At 36.2% G+C, this 22,734-nt stretch overlaps 1 protein-coding gene across 5 annotated transcripts in view; it reads left to right on the forward strand.

Moving 5' to 3' along the window:
• The window catches only part of LOC145672898 (aldehyde dehydrogenase, dimeric NADP-preferring-like), a 448,381-nt gene that overhangs the window by 378,229 nt on the left and 47,418 nt on the right, over window positions 1-22,734 (forward strand). The window lies entirely within an intron of this gene.

The following is a 22,734-nucleotide window of genomic DNA, read 5'->3' on the forward strand; positions in this document are numbered from 1 at the left end:
GTAATAATCATTCACTTCGTACTTTTATAAGGTACGGTACCTATGTATGACAGAAATAAATTGGAATTATAACTTTGTCAACTGCATTATCAAATGCTGTCGCTATAGAGTTCGCTACAATCTAAAAGTACAAATTTTATTTATTAATTTTGCAGAGGAAGATGCATAACACAGCCACACACCAAAAACAAAAGTTCTGTACACCGGACCCCGGGATATGGATTCGATGTAATTTGTTACACAGAATCCAAATTTCGAAACCCCAGGATGATTGACCCCAGGATATGGATTCGATGTATTTTGTTACACAGAATCCAAATTTCGAAACCCCAGGATATGGATTCGATGTATTTTGTTACACAGAATCCAAATTTCGAAACCCCAGGATGATTGACTCCAGGATATGGATTCGATGTATTTTGTTACACAGAATCCAAATTTCGAAACCCCAGGATGATTGACCCCAGGATATGGATTCGATATATTTTGTTGCACAGAATCCAAATTTCGAAACCCCAGGATGATTGACTCCAGGATATGGATTCGATGTATTTTGTTACACAGAATCCAAATTTCGAAACCCCAGAATATGGATTCGATGTATTTTGTTACACAGAATCCAAATTTCGAAACCCCAGGATGATTGACTCCAGGATATGGATTCGATGTGTTTTGTTACACAGAATCCAAATTTCTAAATCCCAGGATGATTGACTCAAGGATATGGATTCAATGTATTTTGTTACACAGAATCCAAATTTCGAAACCCCAGAACGATTGACTCTGTCAATTTTATTTTATGGGTGAAAAAGGTATGCCCTACCTATCCAAAATCGCTCAAATGTTTCACCGATAACAAAATTGACACGCTTAATATTCCTGGGGTTTCAAAAATTGGATTCAGTGTAACAAAATACATCGAATCCATACCCTGGGGTCTAGTGCACAGAACTTTTGTTTTTTGCATTGCTGTGTTACGTGTATTCTCTATATCCAAAATTGCTCGTTTTCCGCCGATAACAAAAAAATTGACATAGTCGATCTTTCTGGGGTTTCAAAAATTGGATTCAATGTAACAAAATACATCGAATCCATACACTTGGGTCCGGTGCACAGAACTTTGATTTGTGTGTGTGTGTGTGATTTTGCCGATCGATGAATGCAATGGTCAGGAACAGACTTTCGCCTCTGTGAATTAATTAGTATTTGTGACTTGTAAGTTTGAACAAAGAAGTATGAAAAGATGCCTTGAAATCGAGTTTAGAACTAGAAATAGCGATAAATTTTGATTACAAGAGTAACCTTGATTTCCTTAAAGAGGTTGTAACTGGCGATAAAATTTTGATTACAAGTATAACCTTGATTTCCTTAAGGAGGTTGTAACTGGTGATAAATTTTGATTACAAGAATAACCTTGATTTCCTTAAGGAGGCTGTAACTGGCGATAAATTTTGATTACAAGTATAACCTTGATTTCCTTAAGGAGGTTATAACTGGCGATAAAACTTGATGCTTTTTCTACATTCCGTTGAGTGGTTGATTGATTAGAGTTCAACATCCCTTTTACCAGCAAGGCTATATGAGACAGACCTAGAAGGCTAGAGGGTTAGAGTAAAAGACCTATACCAGATAGAGCACTCTGGGTTCACCTGGCTAAAAACCAAAATTTTGTTTGATTTTTAGATTTGTACAAAATATTTGCTAAAATTTCGTTCTCGAAAATGTTCTTGCTCTCAAGCAAATATTTCCATCACTGAAATATTTTAGTTTGAAACTTGTTTTTTCTTTTCAAACACGAAAAGAATTGTTTAAATTTTTGTTTCCTAGAAATTTTTCACCACTGCAAATCTTTTTTGCACTTACTGAAAAAGTCTGATTTTTGAAATCAAGGTTCCTACTGATCAGGGAAGTCAGAGAAAATAGTGCTGGTCAAGGGAACTCAGGGAAAAAGATTAGAAATCAGGGAAAGTCAGGAAAATTTTATAAAATATATTTTTTCTAACATTAATTGTACACCAATTTCAGCTTAGCCAACCATTAATGATCACATTATCAAAGGTTGCTCAGATTTTTGTGGATGGTTAGTGGAATGTACGTATGAGCAATTGATTACTATTTGCCTCTATAGAATAAATATTCCTATATATAAATATTCACCGTTATTTATTCCTTATTTATATGTCAACGTTTTCCGACACCTGTCATGAGAGTCAAGGAATTTCCTGCCAAAGGTCATTGAAATAGATTTCTCCAGATCCTAGGAACTCTCTATTATTATTATTATTATTATTATTATTACAGGGTTCTTACTGGTCAGGAAAGTCAGGGAAAATAGTGCAGGTCAGAGAAATTCAGGGAAAAGACTGGAAATCTGGTAAAGTCAGGGAAATTTTATAAAATATATTTTCCTAATATTAATTGTCCACCAATTTCAGCTTAGCAAACAATTAATGATCACAGTATTGGTCGTTGCTCAGATTATGGGAAGTAAGTAGAATGTACGTACGAGCAGTTGATTATTATTTGTTTCTATAGAATAAATGTTTCCATATCTAAATATTCACCGTTATTTATTCCTTATTTGTATGTCAACGTCATCCGACACCTGTCATGAGAGTCAGGGAATTTCCTGCTAAAGGTCAGGGAAAGTCAGGGAAATAGATTTCTCCAGATCAGTAGGAACCCTAAAATCACTCGTTGGTTTTTACGCTCTTTGAAACAAATTATTCCGTTAAAAAAATAATCTTATAAATCTAATAAACAGAACAGTTTCTAAAGAATCTTTGAGCTGCTTCGTGTGTGTGAGCAGTAAAGCAATATTTTACCATTGTCATGAGTGAAGATATTTGACCAGATGCAAGGTAGTTCGACCAAGTACAAAGGATTTGCTAACTTTCGAGCAAGGAACGCAAAGCATGTCTGTTCAACATACAGGAAGATATATTTAATAATGAGTTTATCTTATAATGTTAAGTTTTATAATTATATTAGCTTAATTATAAATGAAGTTAATGAAGGGCTTAAAAGTGATGCATTGCACGTAAAATAAATATGGATAGAACATTGTCAAAAGTCAAGTTATTTGAGTAAAATCAATAATAATGATAAAGTATATGTATCTTCGAATTACCCAGTGCGCCCTACGCGGAGGTTACGTGCTTTAAATATCTCACATCTGAATTTGGAATCTCCAGACTCGATTTAGCACAGAATGTGACTTTTGACCTGATCACGTGACACAATCTGGTCGTCATGGAAACCGGATAGGTCTTACACAGCTCTGATTATTATTAATATTATTATTCTTCCCCACTACTACAGAGCCTAATGCGCATGCTTTCAGTGCACGGGGTCCCGTTAAAAGCAATGTCAAGTAGTTTGGATTCCATCTTCAACTGTATATCCATGACTCTCGTAGCCTCGGAGCTGAAAGCAACGCCAAACTCAAAAATCCTACGAACTAAATACATTTCATAAATCTTTGTTCCTTCTTGATTGTATCCTCATGAAGGCTTTATATTTCTTAACAGTCGCACTTTTTTTCTAATAGTTAAAAGAAAATCATTGCATGTGATATGTTAATTAAGAATTACTTTCTAGTTCTGCTTTTATTAGTTCACAGTAGGTTTTGTTCCTGTCGAAACTGTGATATGACTAAGTTAACGTTGACAGACGATGGTTAAAATGCTAAAAACCAAATTATTCTTGTACATAAGATTGGGATGTGGAGATAGAAACGCCACCTGTTGCATTTTCTCTTTGAATAATAAGTTATATTGTTAGGTTAAAGTGCGTAAAAAATCAGTTTCTATAAATAATTTTTCCCTCCAACTTAAAAGGATTATTGGGGGCCGAGGTGGGGTCCCGGGTTTGATCCCAGCCCCCGCCAAGTGAACTTTGTGGTGGACAAACACAAAAACAACTCATATCTTGTGATTTGTTTGTTTTAATTTGTTCTAAAAGTTTTTTTACTGCATTATATTATTAATTATGTACATAAATATTTTGTATAGCTATTTTGTTCTGTAGTTCTTCATATTTATTCTAATATTATATTTAGGTAGTTCCACAAGATTTTTTATTTATTTCTGGAGATATTCCTTTTCCTTCCTTCAAATTATAATTTTGGTACATTCATTTTACTAACTTACGATGTATAACTAACACTTTGTTTGTGTGTGATTATTGAGATTATTAAGCTGTCCTTTTATTTACAGTCCCTTAAGATTATTTGGAATGTACTTGCTTGTTCTTTCGTAGAAGTAGTAGAAAGTATTTCATACCGTGTTTCTAGTTTTGTGTATTCATGAGATATTTCTCTCCTTTGGCATGTCAGAAGATAAGCAGACCTTTACTAGCGTGGATTACTTAATGTTTCCGAGTCAAGAAACAAAAAAAAACTTTCATAGTTTTCTCGTCCCCAAAACAAGTACGGTATATATTTACTTCTACAATAATTCAACGACCCACGATTTTGTCTTTTGGGCTACAGAAAACAGGTCAAAAGGGTCATTGTCTGCGTCGGCCGCAGTGTTGCCACCCTTCCAATATCAGGAAATAATAAATAGGGAAAATTGAATGTATTATAGGGGAAGTTTACATCTATTCCTGTCTCATAGAAACTATTCCAATGTAATGTATACCATTTTATTTTCCACTATATTATTCTTGACACATGATTTGAACTACATCCATACACAATGTTCTATAAATAGTTTAAAGTTGTCGAATTTAAACTGAGCAAAAATTACATATCTATAGGAGCATTTTCTCAAAATCAAATCCCCTATCAACTTGTATGGTTATAAACATTTCTTCCTGAATCACCTTGTATAAAATTCCAAAGAACCTTTTTTCTTTAAATGTACAAAATTAATAGTTACAGAGGTTCAAAGTATTTAAATCATAGTTCTTCAAATAAAATGTTCAGGAGCTAAGCTCAAATAAAATGTTTTGATGGAGAGCTAACTCCGACTACAGAGGAAAAGAGTGGTAGCACCAAACAAAAGACGAAACACAGTCAAGCTAAGAAGTGATGAAAACATGAAAAGGGAATCTGCAAAAGGTAGCTTTAGCAGATGATTACATCGACTCGAAATGGGAAGCCATGAAAGCAGGGATTACGAAAGCTGCCGATGAGCACATAGGAAGAGAAACAAGAACCCAATATAAACCTGGATAACAACTGGGATATTGGAAATGATGGAGCAAAGAAGACAGTTCAAGATAACAAACAAAGAAGAGGAATACAGAAGGTGCAGAAATCACATCAACAGAGAAGTAAAGAAGGTCAGATAAAACTGAATAAACAACTTGTGCCTAGAAATTGAGGAAAATATAGTCAAAGGCAATACAGAAACGGCATATAGAAAGGTTAGAAGACAGTTCGTTGAGAAAAGAAACGCATAGACATGATCATAGACAAGGACGGGACAACGCTAATAGAAGAGAAGCAGATAACAAGAAGATGGAAGGAATACATTGAAGAACTCTACAAAGGAGATAGAGTGAACGAAGAAGAGATAGAGAAGGAAGGAGACGTGAATGAAAATGAATTAGGACCAGTGCAAATTTGACAATGGTTTGGAGAATATGGAACATGGTAAAGCCCCAGGAATAGATCAAATACCAACGGAAGTGATTAAGAATCTCGGAATAGCAACAAACAAACTATTTAATCTTATTAATGAAACGTACATCTCGGGAAAAATACCAAGAGACTTCAAGAAAAGCATACTGGTACCTATCCCGAAGAGAAAAGGCGCACGCAAATGCGAAGAACACAGAACGTTAAGTTTGCTTTCCCATGCATCAAAAATATTGTGCAAAATTATCGCACAATGAATAGAGGGGAAAATCAAAGAACGGCTATCCGAGGACCAGTTTGCATTCAGGAAGGAAAGGGGAACAAGGGAAGCAATACTGAGTCTACGGTTGAACATGGAATAGCACATCAAAATAAACAATCCAATTGTGATAGCATTTGTAGATACAGAGAAAGCTTTTGACAATGTAGATTGGAGTATCATGTTCAGAGAGTTGAAGAACCTGAAATTGGATTACAGAGACAGAAGAACAATGTACCAACTTTATAGGAACCAAACAGCTGTTGTAGGAACAGATCAAAATGAAGCAAGAATAAGTAAAGAAGTAAGGCAAGGATGTGGACTTTCACCTCTCCTGTTCAACGTCTATAATAGAAGAGGCTCTGAAAGAATTCTTTGATAGAAACGAGAAAGGCGTAAAAGTAAATGGTCAGGTTTTCAGCACAATAAGGTTTGCTGATGACACAGCATTGGTAGCGAACTAAAATGACTTGCAGGAAGCACTTTCAAACCTGAACAACCAACTGGAAAAAACATGCAAAATGAAGAGAAATAAGAAGAAAACCAAAGTGATAAAGTACACAAGAGCAGGACAGGAAGAGGCAAACGTATGGCTAGATGGAGAGAAAATCGAAGACTTTAAGACGTTTTCCTATTTAGGAAGTCTAATATCCTCGGACGGAAGAAGTGAAAAAGACGTAAGTTCTAGAACAGTGCAGGCTAAACAAACATTCAATTGGAAACGAGGTCTACTAACATAAAAAATGTGTCGCTGGACGTTCGTAAACGTTTTATTAAGACACAGGTATGGAGCGTGTCGCTTTACAGTTCAGAGACGTGGACATTGAGAAAAGCTGAAATATCCAAGCTGAAAGGATTTGAAGTGCGAAGAATGCTGCGCATATTATGGACCGAAAAGAAAAGGAATGACGACGTACTAAAGGAAGCTAATGAAGGACGACAGATTAGGAAGATAAGAAAAAGAAGAAACAGCATGCTTGGCCATCTTATTCGCCACTCCGATTGGATTACCGTGCTGATTGAGGGAAAGGCAGAAGGAAAACCAGGAAGAGGAAGACCAAGGATAGAATATCTAGATGCAATTACGAAGAAGAGACCTTATCAAAGTATAAAACAGCTCTCCCAAGCGAAAGAAAAGTTTTAAAATTTCCATGTTGCCCACCAATCTATGGTTGAGGTGAAAAATAAGAAGGAATAAAATGTAAAAATATCATTACGTTAAATGCTTACTTTAGAACATGTTTTCTTCACAGTCAGTCTTTGATGACGTACGCAAGTGAATATTAGTACAATAAAACCTGTAATTATTTATTAGTTGTACATGTTAGTAAACAAGTTACTATTCAAAGGGAACTCATGACTTTTAAGGGAAACAGTCTGTTTAGATACTAAAACCAAACCCAAAATATTCTTCCAGAATATGAATCTCTTCCTCACTAGATAGCGTTAGTGTTCCAAAACTCAGGGTATATGAGTCATAGCGGGTTATGTCTGATAGTTGATCCTACTGAATGAATACTGAATTATTGCAAAAAGTAATAGAATTATTATGATCACACGTAATATAATTGCGACTTTGACTTGAATTTTCACAAAACTGCGCTACATTCTACAGTTATATTTCGATAAAGGCATTAATGTTGCACAAAGTACGTAGTGAAAAAAATTGTGTACTTTCTGGACAAGATACGTAATCAAGAGTAACAGTCCAGATATGGTTCATTTGCTTTGTTTGGATATTTCAATGTCCAAGATACTCCTCGAAGTGAGTGACCAATCGCACAAAAAAAATGATGATATTCCGGCAGAAATCTAGCAAGACCAGCGCGTAAGAAGTCATGACATCGCTAATTATCTAACATTCATAATGAAACAGTGTTAAACCATTTGGAGTAAGTTGGCTAGAAAATGAAGCTCGACTACTGGAAGCCTCATGATCTGTCTTACTCAGCGAACCTCTACGGAATCGAGCTATTCCTGAAGCGGATAACCTTAGATAACAATGTGTGAAAATGGGCGTTGTCAAAGCGAGTAAAAACTCTACAGTCCGTGGCGAAGTCTATACTAAAGCTCACACGGGAGAGTCCCACAAGTTGTCGCTAGAATCTGATTGCCACATAGCACATCTGATAGAGCGTCATAAGAAATGAACATTAGCAAAATTTAAGGTGCAATGGACCAGAAGGATAGGGGCTAGGGGGCTTCAAAATTTGAATATCCAAAAAATTATATCATGGAATTATGTAGTTTTAAAGTAGATATCTTGAAAACCGTTAAAGCAATCAAAACAAAAGTTGCACAATATAATGAGAACAAAATGCCCTATCGAAAACCATAAACAGTGTTGCCATAGGTAAAGCAGTGTTGCGAACTCAGCATAAAAATATTTTATTTGAAATAGCGCCATATACAAATATGCACAGATTTAAAATGCATTATCACTAAACATAACAGTGAAGTGTAGTGCTACAGTGTTTCACACTATTGGAGCTACGTGTGCTGAAAATGTACAATGGAGAAGTTTGATATGTGGCAACAGATGGTAATCTGGGTCTCAAACTATGAACTTAGTTCAAATGCATAACACAGATAGTATAACATAGCAAAATGTCAGCAGTGTCACAAAATATTGATGCATTTGAAAAACGAAATTGAGTGACGCCATTTTTACGTCCTGTGTCAGCTTCGAAGCTATATAGGAGTGCAAAGTGGGATCCGAATCACTATGAAAGAGAAAGATTACAATGAAATGTAAGGTGAAAAGTACAACAAAAACATGTCCGAGGTGAGATTGGAACCCGCGATGCATAATATGTCGCTTCTCTAGCCTTCTAGACCACACGGCTATCCTGGCAGACTAGAAACGTAATGAGCTTTAAACGTAATATAATAAAATAATTATATTTCCAATGTGAATATGGTAATGTTACAGTGTACAAACATAATAATATGATATGTAGGAGAGGAAGTAAAAAAAAAAAAAAATATGTCACTTACGAAACGAAAGACAGAAACCAAGAAACTATTCTTCTAAATACTGATAAGGTAATCAAGAACCAGTTCACAGAAATAGAAAACACGTGTTTCTTCCCTCGCTTGTATCATTTTGCTTTCGCGAGTTGTCTGCATATTCATCAGGGCTACAAAAGTATAATGCAAAATCCTCACTTGTTTCTAGTGCATTCCTTTATTACCCTTTGTTGCCACATAGCAGACTTCTCTATTGTTGCACATGTAGCTGAATAGTGTGCAACACTGTACCACTACACTTCACTATAATGTTTAGTGATAATAATGCATTTTAAATCTGCATATTTGTATACGTTGCTATTTCAAATAAAATATTTTTATGCTGAGTTCGCAACACTGCTTTACCTATTGCAACACTGTTTATGGTTTTCGATAGGGCATTTTGTTCTCATTATATTGTGCAACTTTTGTTTTGATTGCTTTAACGGTTTTCAAGATATTTACTTTAAACGTACATACATAATTCCATGATATAATTTTTATATATTCAAATTTTGAAGCTCCCTAGCTCCTATCATTCTGGTCCATAGCAGCTTACATTTTGCTAATGTTCATTTCTCATGACGCTCTATTAGATGTGCTATGTGGCAATCAGATTCTAGCGACAACTTGTGGGACCCTCCCGTGTCAGAAAGGTTATGCTGTGAGTTTGATGGGATTGCAAGGGAATCGTGAACATAGGCTGGGAGTTGTATTGTCGACAATCAGCGTGATTGTACCTAGCAGTTTATTAGAAATAGCCGGAACTGGTCAACAGAAAGGATACCGTGTACCACGCTGACAAAACCATCGATACATCTTTAATGACCCGTCTTATTACGAGAACTTGCTGGGAAGTTTTAATGTATTCACCTTATAGCTCGTACTTGGCACCGTCAGATTATCATTTGTTTCGGTCTCTGCCAAACTCATTGAAATAGTGTTAACTTAGTTTCAAAAGAGACCTGTAAAAACCACGTGTTACAATTGTTTAACCAGGTACAACAAAAGATCTATACCTACTATCCATTTCATAAAGATAGGCCCCTGACTTCGCGGTGCTGCCGTGACGTCCAGTCAAAACTTATACTGCATTGTCGTACCTCGTTGGAATTGTTGGAATGTTGTCTTTTCAATACTTAAGACATACAAATTTTCTTTGTACTGTGTAGTGAGGAAAAAACAGAAATTAATGAAAAAGTGCGTATTTTTTCGTACTGTTTTGGTAAATCAATGTTTATAGGACTATATCTCGGAAAGGAGATAACATGAAATAATTTCCTGTGCACGATATGTAGATGCATGTATTACCTGTAAGTTCTGAAAATTTCATTACTCAACACATAGTAATTTTCTTGTTATTCAGTAAAAAGTGAGACATCATTATCTCTGAATTGCTGCGGTGTATTAACAATCTGAAAACAACTTTTAGAAGGAACTTAAAATAGCTTTTTCAACCAAACTGTTTTGACGTGTTTTAAAAGATAAACAATCACAAATATGACATTATGATTTTCTCTGCTTTGCGCCCTTCGCTATCGCAGTTTATACGGAGTGCTACGTTGCCACATTTTCCTGGCGCGTATACACTCTCAGCCGGACGGGTATTTAAACTTGTCACGCACACTGTCCGGCACTTTTTAGAGATATTTTTAAAATGTAATGTCTCCACAGTTTTTAAACCAATTTCTTAGAAATTAACAGGATATACAGTAAATGTACCAAGTGTTCAAAATTAGAAAAGCGAACTCTTATCTTGTTTGGATTTGCATGTGATGGTCCTCGAAAATTTGTTGCTTTTTGTCAGTTTTTCACTTATTGCACGCAGTACAAAATACACTTGCACAGAAACAAATACAAGCATAAACGTGTGTAAGTTTTTGACGCCTACGAACCGAAGGGAAGTGTTGAAGACTTAATCAGTGCGACGTGATTAGACGCAAATACAGCCCTCGTCACCTACTCATTGCATTACTTTCGTTGAAAGAAAACAAAGGACTCATTCTGTGTTACATTCGGCAGGGGAATTGATCGCAGAACTTGGGTGAACATATGATTGCCAAGGCTACAGTACATTTCTTTTTAACCTTTAACATGTTCGTAAGCTGGAGAGTGTATATACTGATAGATCTTGAGGTAGAAATGGAGCCTTGTTTATAAATATTAGGGAAGATAGCAGGAGCAGCGATGAGTCAACAAAGCCATGACGAAAGTGAATGAAGTAAATAGATTAAGAGATGAGTTTTTGGATGTGTTACTTCAACGTTTTATTTCGATTACATTGAGATGTGTACACTCATGTCCAAAATTATTGTCGCATATCTATAACTGTCTTCTTGTAAGAATATAATTTGATAATGATTTTGCAGGGTACTTTTAATACTGATACTATATGTAGAGTCGGGAAATGTATGTTTGTAATAAATTTCATAGGAAAAGAATACGAAAATTAGCATGAGTAAAACAAAATGTTGCTAAATGGATAAGAAAATTTTAGTTTCGTTTTATTGTTCTTATTTACTGCTCTTTTGACATGAAATGTGCCACATAGCCTACATGTCTTTGCCGATTATACACATACTAACATTATAAGAAATACCAAGGGAATTCGTTATCAAATTATATTCCTACAATAACATATTTATAGACATGCGACAATAATTTTGGACATAAGTGTACATGCATTAATATTTTTATGATGTTGTGAAAGGTTATAATAAATACTTTTCCTATTACATTCTTATGAAGTAGGCTTCGCGCTACAATCTTCCTGAACGCGACAACACTGCACGACAGCGTTTCCGCACTTCCATTTACTGTATGCTGTTTCTGCATATAAGCGCGGGGAATTTAAAGATTGGGCTGCAACATGGCTCACCGCTTAACGCAAAGAATATGTTGAAGTAAACATTTTTTTTAAAATAAATACTCTACCAACTAAACCCTTTTTTGTTAATAGTTCCAAATATTTGGAACACTAGACTTCCAAATTTTCGAACAGTGTTTTGTACGTTTCTCTATCTACCATGGTAAAGGAGATCCGAGCGTCGTACATTTGTTTTAATTACACAAAAAATATCAAGTGATGAAAATTGAACTTTTCACAACTTACAGTTAATGGATGCATCTACATATTGTACACAGGAAATTATTTCACGTGATCTCTTTTCTGAGATATAGCTCTATAAACATTGATCTACCAAAAAAGTATGAAAAAATACGCACTTTTTCATTAATTTTGATTTTTTCCTCACTACATAGTACAAAGAAAATTTTTATATCTTAAGTATTGAAAAGACAACATTCCAACAATTCCAACGAGGTACGACAATGCAGTATAAGTTTTGACTGGACGTCACGGCAGCACCACGAAGTCAGGGGCCTATCTTTATGAAATGGATAGTAGTTGATTATGGTGTTTTCTAAAAAATGATAGAAGGTAATCAAAGAAAATAGATTATATATGATTTCATAGCGTTAATTTCAAATTACAATAAATATCTTCTCAATTTTGATCATCAAAAGCTCAATACTTTCTAGACAACCTGATATTGTTATTGTATTTTGAATGTGTCACGTGTTTGACAGCTCGGTATCGACAATAGGTGACATTAGAATCATAATTTGTAAGGAACGTACAGTTAAGCTCGTGGGTGACCTTATGATGTCAATTGGGAACAATTGGGAACAATTTTGTTCGCACCCAGCTACCTCATCAACTTGCATCAAGATCTAGGCCTATAAAATACAAAAATCACACCGCACTAATGGTTCGGATCATCGCACTATACATTTTCGCTTCAGTTTCTCAAATTGACTCAGGACATGTTGCAGTTATTGCTGGAACGTTTATTTATTAGATATTAATAGACGTTTTTGGAAAACTTTGAAAGAAACTCATAGAGTATACTGTCAATTGTAGACTTCGTTAGGAAACATTACTTACACCATTTTATAAGACAGATAACGAAATATTTATTTATGAAATATGAACACAATTCTTAAGCAATTTTCAGAGATTGTCCGAAAAAAGAAATAAACTCACCCCTAAAATAATCCACCTCTTGTTGAACTTTTTAGGACAAATTATATACGGTACACTATATGATTCTTAACCCTTCTAAATTATGATGGCACAACACCTGTGCCATGGTGTCGACCTTCGGAATTTGCTTTTATAAGTCTCTAGTAAAGTTTTTTAGATCTGGTTTTTTGCATTTATTCCAATATGGAAGCATCATCAAACATATTTTATGGGCATTTTGCAGTCTCGTACTCTCTCTGGGGGCTGTGACGTCACAAACATGGACGATGGGTTTAAAAAAGGGTATATTTGAGAAGTTTTTTCCAAAAATCCCTGACACATTACTATTTACCCTAGAATCGTGGTTTGTACCTCGTTGGTTTCGTTATGAAATAGGCTTTCGAAATATACTACTCAGATTTCCCTATCGTGTACCAAAAGCGGGATAATCTCGTCCAAAATGGAAAAAAGGGGATTTTTTAAAGAAAAAATTCCCTTTTCCCCATTTTTCTCTTCACAGGTACACGATAGCAAAATTTGAGGTTGGTACCATTTGAAAGGCTGCCTTATGCTGAAGAAAATGAGGTATGACTCACGTTGCTAGAGTCAACAGACGTGTGTCAAAAAATTTCGATTTCTTTATTTTTTTCATTTTTTTACACATTTTTAGTCAATTACTTTAGTAAAGTATCTACAGCAAGGATGTAGTGGGGCGTATACGGGAGTATACGGCGTATACCCACCTAAACTTTTTATAGTTCCCCGTATATTCACCTTAAATTTACGAAAGAATGAGTATATATTGGAGTGAGTATACGCCAAGTAGTCTTGCGTATACGCTATACGTTTGAAAACGATCGAGCGTATACCTACCAAAAATTCTAGCATTACGCCACTGTAGATTATTATCACTATTTATTCTAAAGTCATGATACGTACCTCGTTTTCTTTGGCATGAACTAGTCTTTCAAACGGAACCACTTACATGTCTCTAGCATGTACCATAGTGGAGAAAATTCTCAAAAAAAAGAGAATTTTTTGTCAAAAAATCCCTTTTTCCCTGATTTTGGGCCCTCTCAAATTTTCTGCACTACGGTACATGCTAGAGACATGCTAGTGGTACCGTTTAAAAGACTGGTTTTGTCCAAAGAAAACGGTGTATCAATCATGTCTCTACGATAATTAGGGATGAGTCAGGAAATTTTTATATAAAAATGGATTATCCATTGCTCACATAGGGGAAAGCTGATACTGTTTGCACATGGGGCAATATTTTTTTCCTCTCTTATTTTTCAAGATATAACATTGAAATTTCGTACAGTTATTACACATAGTATGTAGTATATGTTTGAGATTTTTTAGGGCTCTGTGGGTTGATATTAAATTTTTGTATCAAAATATATTTGCAAGTATATGCTACATGGGAACATAAGAAAACGCAAATAATCAAACATAGGGTTGTTCAAATGATTGGAGCTGTTTCATGAATTTGCTGTAGTTATGATATTTGGCATAATATTACGAAGCTTTATAATAATATATACCTTAATTTATTTAATTTCGAACAAATAGTAGTCAAATTTGATCCAAACATTGGCTATTCACAACCCAAATTTGACAAAGTTTGGGTTGAAAGATTTCGAACAAAATTAAACTATTTAGAACTACTGGTTTGTTTAAATTTGACTACATGTTGGTACAAATCCAATTGCATATTAAAATCAATTGAGAACTACCCAATCTTGAGTTAGATTTTTAACAAATAAAGTTTAAACTGTTTACCCATTAAAGACGTTTTGAGCCAAATCCATTCATTGGTTTAAATGTATTTATTTTTACTACATTTAGTTCACAAATTACGAACAGGTCGAAACGGTTTTCGTTTCCTGCTTCAAAAAAAAAAAAAAAAAAAAAAGTTTTATTTTAAATTTTCATTTTTCTCAGTGTAAAGGTTTCGTCGAATTGTATGTTTTTTATGCTCGCAGTTCTTGTATTTAATGGATACGGCATATTTCTCTGTATGTTGCATAGTTATAAAGGATTAAGGTTAAAGTAAAGTAAAGTAAAAAAAGAGGAAACAAACGTGTATGTTATTCTGGAGATACGAAACTGAAAACAATCAAATTACAAATTAATGTCGAAGCTATTGTAGTCGAATTGACCCCCCCATATATATATATATATATATATATATATATATATATATATATATATATATATATATATATATATATATATATATATATATATATATATATATATATAGATAGATAGATAGATAGATAGATAGATAGATAGATAGTGGCGGATCTAAAGGGGGCTATAGGGGCTATAGCCCCCCCCCTTGACGCTCAGGTATACACTGGACAAAATGGGCTTCAATCCTGTTTTACACTGGATAAAACGGCAAAATACATATGGTTTAGTCCCTCCCTTGATCATATCCTGGATCCGCCCCTGCATATATATATATATACAAAACTGAAAACTGTCCGAGATTTTATTTCTTACTTTGCGTCTAATGGGGTGTTTACACTTGGTCGATTTAGTCGCACGACTAAATCGACTCGCTGCATTTGCCACTAAATCGAAGCAACTAGGCCGAATCAAATTGATGGATGTGTTCAATTATTTCAACCGCAGAAAATAGAACGTCTTTCAATTCAGTTCCAGTCGATTAGTCGCCTTCGATCAACAAGCGATTAAGTTGAAGTCCCGTTTACACGGTCGACTAAGTTGAAAGTGACGTCAATTCAACTGAATCGAACGGAAATCGACTAAGTGTAAACGCCCCATAAGTGAGATTTGCTGGTAGATGGACCGAAGTAATTTTATGTCATGTAGCTATTTTTTGCACCAAAGATTGTGCTTTGGAACATTGTTTACGAATTGTGACTTAACACCCATTCTGCCTGCAAAGGTTGTTGTTCAACACCGTCTGCCATTAGAAAACTCCTTCATCTCAGCCGTTTTTACGGACGCTATCTACACCCCGAAGTTAAAAGCAACCAGACTTTTCCAGCGTATAAAAATTCGGTACGTAACCTTACGACAGGTCCCACACACGAACGTGTTGACAGATTCTAACAAGCTTACTGTATGAAATTTTATGGTTACGAGTGAAAAATACACTAGTGTATGGACCGCCTAACAGAAAGTGTCATTTTTCCCTTTTCAATCGTAAGCACAAAGACATTGATATTCTGAGTTTATTAATTATCATCACAGACATTCTAGCCTAACTCATGAAACGAATAATAATTTTATATGAACGATTATGCCACATCTGCACAAAACAAACAGGGATAGAAATTTTTAAAAAATGGTCCTCAGAACATCATTAATTATTGTAAATTTTATCCCATTCACAAATTTATATAAGGACAAGCCTCATCACGCCTTCGAATGTACAAACAGAAATTCTTACATCTGGTTTTTATATCTCTACTCAGAGGCAATGGAGTTATTAACCTCTTCACATATGACTTTTTTCGGATTTTTTTTGCAATGCTGTAAACATCTAAGCCTCTTCTGGCGCTTACTTAAACTAACAGATATTCACAAAGCACAGGAAACCTGTAAGCTTCTCTCTTCTATTGACAGCAAGCGGGATACAGCCGCTCAAGCATCGAAACGCGTGACACGCGTCAAAATACGGAAGTGAAAAGTGAAAAGCAACGCGTCCACCGCGTCAAAATATGGCAAGGTGTTAATCGTACAAGTTTCGCTCCAATCTCCTCCACTCCTTCTAGGCTAGACTCAAAAGTCGAACCATAGGATTTTATGGAGGAATATGAACCCTCTCTTTCCTGCAAACACCAACAGAAAATTTTCAAATATTGTTTCTGTTCTCAGAACGTTACTCGGATTAATATTTCTAAGTTTTGTCCAATTTCGACTAATTTTTACGGTCTTTACCCAGTTCCCCCTCTGTATGTGCCAATAAAAACATTTGTTTTCTCGCGGTTTTATGGCGGTCTGATAAGCTATGAATTCTGCAAGTTTCGTTCCAATCGTTCAACTCGTTCTAGGCTAGACCCAAGAACCGAACCATAGAATTTTATGGAGGAATATGCCGCCTCTGCTCCCTCCAAATAGCAGTAGAAAAATTTTAAAAATTGACTGTCTTCAGTACGTTACTCTGATTAATATTTATGAGCTTTGTGCCATTTGGACAATTTTCAGGGTTTGCCCCCGTCCCCCCTTTGTATTTGCAAATGAAAAATTTAATTTTTTCGCAGTTAGGTTGTAGCCCAATGGACTATGAATTCTACAGGTTTCGTTCCAATCGTTCAACTAGTTCTAGGCTAGACCCAAGAGTCGAACCATAGGATTTTATGAAGGAATATGCCCCGTCTGCTCCCTCCAAATAGCAGTAGAAAAAGTTTAAAAATTATTACTGTCTTCATTACGTTACTCCGATTAATATTATGAGTTTTGTGCCATTTGGAACACTTTTAAGGCTTTGCCCCCCGTCCCCCCTTTGTATTTGCAAATGGAAAATTTAATTTTTTCGCTGTTTGGTTGTTTCTCAATGGACTATGAATTCTATAAGTTTCGTTCCAATCGTTCAACTCGTTCTAGGCTAGACCCAAGAGCCGAACCATAGGATTTTATGAAGGAATATGCCCCCTTTTGCTCCCTCCGAATAGCAGTAGAAAAATTTTGAAAAATATTTCTGTCTTCTGTTCGTTACTCTGATTAATACTTATGAGTTTTGTTCCATTTTGACAATTTTAAAGGTTTTGCCCCCCGTTCCCCCTTTGTATTTGCAAACGGAAAATTTAAATTTTTCGCTGTTTGGTTGTAGCCCAATGGGCTATGAATTCTACAAGTTTCGTTCCAATCGTTCAACTAGTTCTAGGCTAGACCCAAGAGGCGAACTCTTGTATTGAAAATATTCATACCTTAGTTTTAAAAAAATACGAACAAAGTTTGTTCTTTTCAGCAAAGGACAAGATTTTCCAGGAGCGTCATTTCAGACTTCTGTTGAGGGGGGCAAGAGCACCACCGACATAAGATTTTCACCTTCTGTACTAGTATATTAGTAGACAATCGATTAGAGTATATGTATTTCTCAAACTCTTGGGGGGGCAATTGCCCCCCCCCTGCCGTCCCTAAATGACGCCCCTGATTGTAAGCAATTGAAATATTACAACCATCGATTTTCAAGACGCTTAGATGTCATCTCAGAACAAATGTGCTATTTTCCATCGATCTATCCCCTCATTCTAAAACAAACAATTTTGTGTTTTGGTTTCTTCATGTGTAATAACATCCAAATAATAGTAGCTAGTAACAACAGTTGAAAACTTTCGATAAACTATAAGACGTGACACTAACCTTGATGGTCTTCTCCGGAAGCTACTTGCGTCCGTTTGCTCAATGAAACTTTTAATTGTTTTCAACTCGTCACGAAAACAGTTTTTTAAAATACCTCAAATATCCCTAATAACAACACGAAACATACGAGGGCCATCCGGAAAGTGGTACCCGTTTGTGCAACAAAGACACAGCAATACATATTAACAAATATACACATTTTTATTGGAAAGAGCATACTTTACACTACTTCTCCACATAATCACCAAGCAAATTGAGGCATTTGTCATACCGTGTGACGAGTTTTTTGTATTCCAGCGTCATAGTCCTTCGCCGCCAGCGTATTCAGATGCTTAGTCACGCCTCGTTTAAGTTCTTCATCGCTGTCAAATCTTTCTCCCACCAGAAAGTCTTTAAGCTTCGTAAAGAGATGAAAATCCGATCGGGCCAAGTCCGGACTATACGGTGGATGGTCGAAGGTTTCCCACTTGAATTGCTGCAGAAGTTGTTGTGTTTTCTCAGCTGCGTGGGGCCTGGCATTGTCATGAAGGAGAATGACGCCTGTAGACAACAGACCTCGCCGTCAATTTTGTATTGCCCACCGTAATTTCTTTAATGTTTCACAATACGCATTAGCATTAATTGTGTCTCCACGGGCCATAAAATCAATGAGCAGTACACCTCGTCGTTCCCAGAATATGGTTGCCATGAGTTTCCTGCTGGACGGAACTGTCTTGAATTTTTTTGGTATGGTTGGTGAATGAGCGTGGTGCCACTCCATGGACTGTCGTTTACTCTCAGGTGATGCATAACAAACCCATGTTTCGTCCCCTGTAATGATGCGATTCAGGAAAGAGTCTCCTTCATCGTAATAACGTCCCAGAAACGTCAGTGCTGCAGCCATACGCTTGGTTTTGTGCTCATCTGTGAGCATGCGAGGGACCCACCTTGCACAGATTTTTGAATAATGCAGATGGTCTTTGACAATTTCATGAATAATTGTTCGAGACACATTAGGAAAATGTTCACAGAGTTCATCAATTGTGACGCGGCGATCGTTCCTCACGCATTCGTCTACTGACCTCAGCAATGCGTCTGTAATGACAGATGGTCTTCCTGAACGCTCCTCGTCGTGTGTACTCCCCCTCCCAAAGTTGAAGTTGCAACACCAGCGCCGAACAGACGACTCGTTCATCATATTGTCTCCATACACCTCCTTTAATTAGCGATGAATTTCACAAGGTCGAACGTTTCGTGCATTAAGAAATTTAATCACGGCCCTCACTTCACTCAATTCGTGTAATCATTATAAACGAGCACAGACACAACACAGGCACTGTTAGCGTCACGCAACCTCGCACAGATCAGGCAGACAAGCCACTGACGCGATCTGACCTTGCCCAGCGGCTCCCCGAGTCGTCAGCGCTTCATACGGCGCAAATGGGTACCACTTGCCGGATGGCCCTCGTAGAAAGCTTGAACAAAGTATTTTGAACATCCACCATTAACTTCCTCTCTAATAATAAATTTTTCCTCTGAAGCTATTCACATCTCTTAACCTACTCCTTAAATAACATTGGTAAAAGATTTTTAAATGCTTGAACATTAAAGATTTTATTATTCACATTCAACACTACATTTTTTTTTCCATTGCTATTTGCACTGGTTTACTTAGAAACACTCAAAACCGCATCTTTTGATTCTTCACAATTGTCACAAGCGCGTTTTGCACTAACTCTTGATTACAGTCATTTGCAGTATTGTGATTGAAGCCACGTGTTCAGGGGTTTATACGCTTTGAAACAGAAGATACACTCTAATGACTAAGATTAAGCAGAGGATATACGGTGTGTCCAGGGGGGTGGACAGACCCCTTCGATCCTGATGCCGACGCCCATGCCTCGTTTAACCTTTCATGTTATTGGTCACACTGGTCAGTTCCACAGGATAAAAGGAAATTGGAAATAGGACTGTAGTAATGATTCCAACAGAATTGATATGTAATAAGCTTTCTATATGATTAATAGATGACACTAGTTTTGCCACGGGTAGAGGTTAATGTCTGTTGAAGAGATTAGCTATTGAGTAGATACAATACGTCAGTAACTATTAGAGCGCTAAATAGACTCCCAACAGAATAACTTTGTGCACTGAAATTTGCTGTAAAGATGTGCTTTTAATTTTTTTTCTTCAATATTCACTGCTACTTTGTTTGTAAATGCTCTTCTAAGGTCGGAAGGTTTCGCACGGACAGAAAGAATTGGTGTATATTATATGAAATTACTTTTTGAGAAGGAGATCGGCAACTTCTTTGCATAGGAAGGAGGTGGCCAATCCCTGTTAGCTTACCCAGCCCCAGGAAACTCAAATGGAACCCGGATGAATACTGTTTTAGTTCAGATTTTGTTCATGTGAGATTTTTTGTCGCTAGTATCGCTCACTCTCGCACACCGCTATTCTCTTGTTTCAGAAGGTATCCATCCATCTTTATTGTTGTTTTAGCGGGAATTGCAAATGCTGTATTTCTGTATGTGATTGCGGTTTGGTTGACTGTCGAACTCCCGTTTCGTATACTAATATCATTGAATACACCTGCTTTTATAGCTTTAAGTGCTATTTTTGATTGTGACTTGTGCCTAGACTTAAGATAGTGCGAACAATTTAAAATTTTTACACAATTTTTCCACTTCAGAACAATAACTGGTCGTGGCTTTTGTGTGTTTGTGTAAGCGTCTCGTGGAATTTATTGTATTTTATAATGAATCAAAGCGCTGCGCAAGACTTTCTTCGTAGAATAGATAGTATGCCAAGGGAACACTATCTTACAGGAAGAAAATGCTGCGTCGTTGGATGTACCAGTACTTTTCCAGAAACTATGCTCTTTCGGTTCCCGAAGAACGTTGCAAGGTAAGCAGTTGTAGTTTAATACTTGTAATTAGATACATGGATTTATATTTGTTGTTGTGAGGTTATAGTCAGTAACCAGTATTCACAAAATTAGTCCTAATAATTTGTATCAAAATTTTGTTGATTTCAGTTCTGTGTGCTTTAACCATTTTAAGACATGTTTTTTTTTAAGGTGATTTGTTGACTTTGTCATCATCCCTAATTATCGTAGGATTATGGTTCATACGCCGTTTTCTTCAGAATAGAGTAAGCTTTTCAGACAGTACCAATCACATGTCCCTATTATGTACCAAAGGGGATTTTTTTGAAGATAAATCGGGATTTTTTTGGACAAAAAAACTTCTTCAAAGTTGGCCCCCCCGCCCCGCACAAACCTGAAAAAATCTTAAAAAATACTACGTAGTGTACTAATTACTTGCGAAAAATTAGAATTCATTAGTAAGAGCGGGTAAATTTTTTTACCCATGTTGGGAGAGCATTAAAAAACGCCCAAAATTTCACTAAAATGCACTCTCCAAAATTTCCTGACACGTCCCTAATTATCGTAGGATCACTATTCATACGCCGTTCTCTTCAGAATAGAGTAGGCTTTGAGACAGTACCACTCACATGTCCCTCGGACGTCCCTAAGAAGGGCAAAATTGGAAATAGGGATTTTTTGTGAAAAATCCCGTTTCCCCCATTTTCGAACCCTCTGGCGCGGCCCTGGATAAACATACAGATCTGGAAATCGCTTGAAAAAATAGTACTTCTGGTACTAATTACTTGTGACAAATATCTATCTCCTTTCTTCAATACTAAGAGCGGAAAAAATATTTTCCCATGTGGAAAAAGCGCGCAAAGCGCTCCAAATGACAGTAGTAACAAAATGGATATTATGTAAAAAAAAAAAAAAAAAAAAAAAACTTAACACGTCCCGAATTATCGTAGAATAATGATTCATACGTCGTTTTGTTCAGGATCGAGTAAGTTTCAGAAAGTACCACTCAGATGTCCCTATCATATACCCGAGCGAAGCAATAATCGCGAAAATGGGATTTTTGGTAAAGAAATGTCCCTCTTTTACCTTTTAGCCCCTCTGAACCCCCCTTCTGTGTTGACGAAGAGATCCGAAAAAATTAAGATAGTAACTAAAGGGTCCAGTGATTGTTTCTGTAAAACTTCAGAAATCTAGGGTTAAAGAGATGCTCACCAAAAAATGTTGAAATTAGACCTCACTAAAAAAAAGGGAATTTGTAAAGTGATGACGTTATAACCCCCTATGTTCCGACGCTCGGAAGCGTATAGACCAGTGGTGTCCAATTATAATGAGCCTGAGGGCCATAACCGTCCTTACTAGTAAGGTGGAGGGCAACAACTAATAATAATAATAATAATAATTATTATTATTATTATTACACTACAAAAGAAAAATAATAAATGTATTTGAAATATTAGGTCTATATACCTATTCAGTGTGAGAAATGAGGGTGACTAGCAGCTTTTACAAGGGTTGGGTTGGGATCCATTCCTGTTGTTGTGAGCCGCAGAAGATAAAAGAGAAGAATCTCCAAGGCAGCTTCTGAAGCGATTCTTTACAATTTTCATGGTAGAAAATGCACTTTCGCACAAATCAAACATTGACAC

This window comes from Thermobia domestica, chromosome 16 (genome assembly GCF_964235325.1).
Source record: "Thermobia domestica chromosome 16, izTheDome1.hap1.1, whole genome shotgun sequence".
NCBI lineage: Eukaryota > Metazoa > Arthropoda > Insecta > Zygentoma > Lepismatidae > Thermobia > Thermobia domestica.